This window comes from Somniosus microcephalus, unplaced genomic scaffold (genome assembly GCF_052327205.1).
Source record: "Somniosus microcephalus isolate GS21.2 unplaced genomic scaffold, FLI_Smic_1.0 unresolved_chr5, whole genome shotgun sequence".
Taxonomy (NCBI): Eukaryota; Metazoa; Chordata; class Chondrichthyes; order Squaliformes; family Somniosidae; genus Somniosus; species Somniosus microcephalus.
Genome location: NW_028225183.1, coordinates 46,069,611 through 46,071,770, shown reverse-complemented (window position 1 = coordinate 46,071,770; position 2,160 = coordinate 46,069,611).

Below are 2,160 nucleotides of genomic sequence, written 5' to 3'. Positions count from 1 at the left end.
TCTCCGTCTTCCAAAGGGAGATGGACCGGATGGTCGATCAAAACGCGCTGCAGGCCATTTTCCCTTACCTAGACAATGTGACCATCTGCGGCCATGACTTACAGGACCATGACGCAAACATCGAGAAATTCCTCCGCACCGCCCAACTCCTGAACCTGACATATAACAAGGAGAAGTGCATATTCCGCACAGACCGCCTCGCCATCCTTCGCTGTGTTGAGGAACACGGGGTCATCGGTCCCGACGCGGAGCGGATGCGTCCCCTTATGGAACTCCCACTGCCCCACTGCATAAAAGCTCTGAAGAGGTGCCTAGGGTTTTTTTCCTACTACGCTCAGTGGGTCCCCTACTATGCAGACAAAGCCCGTCCGCTGATCAAAACCACCTCTTTTCCCGTGATGGCAGAGGCCCGCTTGGCCTTCCACCGTATCAAGCAGGACATTGCCAAAGCCACCAGGCATGCAGTGGACGAATCCATCCCCTTCCAGGTGGAAAGCGATGCATCCGACTTCGCTCTGGCCGCCACCCTTAATCAGGTGGGGAGACCTGTGGCATTCTTCTCACGAACCCTCCAGGGCCCGGAGACCAGACACTCCGCGGTCGAGAAGGAGGCCAAGGCTATTGTGGAGACTGTGTGTCATTGGAGGCACTACCTGGCCGGAAAACGATTTACTCTGCTCACTGACCAGCGTTCAGTTGCTTTTATGTTCAACAACAAGCAGAGGGGCAAAATCAAAAATGACAAGATCTTGAGGTGGAGAATCGAACTTTCCACCTACAATTACGAGATCTTGTACCGGCCCGGGAAGCTCAATGAACCCCCGGATGCTCTATCTCATGGCACCTGCGCCAGCGCACAGATCGATAGGCTGAGGGCCCTCCACAATGACCTCTGCCACCCGGGGGTCACCAGGTTCTTCCACTTCATCAAGGTCCGCAACCTGCCTTACTCCATCGAGGAGGTCAGGACCATGACCAAGAACTGCCAAGTCTGTGCTGAGTGCAAACTGCACTTTTATAGACCAGACAGAGCCCACCTGATAAAAGCCACTCGCCCTTTCGAACGCCTGAGCATCGATTTTAAAGGGCCTCTCCCTTCCTCCGACCGCAATGTGTACTTCCTCAACATCATTGACGAGTACTCCCGTTTCCCGTTCGCTATCCCCTGCCCGGACATGACCAGTGCCACGGTCATTAAATCTCTGAACAGCCTCTTCACCCTGTTCGGTTTCCCCAGCTAAATCCATAGCGACCGGGGCTCATCGTTTATGAGCGACGAACTCCGCCAGTACCTGCTCGCTAGGGGTATAGCCACAAGCAGGACCACCAGTTACAACCCCCGGGGGAACGGACAGGTGGAAAGAGAGAATGCAACAGTTTGTAAGGCCGCCCTACTAGCCTTAAAGTCTAGGGGCCTTCCGACCTCCCGCTGGCAGGAGGTGCTCCCCGATGCGCTCCACTCGATTCGGTCACTGCTCTGCACTGCCACCAATGCTACCTCTCACGAGAAAATGTTTGTCTTCCCAAGGAAGCCCACATCGGGGACATCATTACCGCCATGGCTGACGTCCCCAGGGCCGGTACTACTGAGAAGACACGTGAGGGCCAATAAAACGGACCCCCTGGTCGAGAGGGTCGACCTCCTCCATGCCAACCCCCAGTACGCTTACATTGCGTAACCGGACGGGCGGGAGGACACAGTCTCCATACGAGACCTCGCACCCTCGGGGACCGCTGTAACCCACTACGACACAGTCTCCATACGAGACCTCGCACCCTCGGGGACCGCTGCAACCCACTACCCATTACCACCCCCCCCCACGACCCGATATCCAACCCCAGCAGCCGGCTCGCCTTGGACCGTCACCCACGAGGATTACACTCCAGGGCCCCAGCCTACAAGGGACGCGACACGGGATGCGACGCCGGAAGCTCCACCACCCCTGCCATCGCCACGTCGATCACAGCAGCAGACAAGACCTCTGGAGAGACTGCAATACACGAACTTTTAAATACACTTCACCCCGCCGGACTCATTTTTAAACAAGGGGTGAATGTGGTAAACCACTGTTATACCTGTCTGTATGTGTATGTGTATTCCACTAGGTACAGGCTGACTCCTCCCACTATTTCAGGTATATAAGTGACTACCTCCCAGTC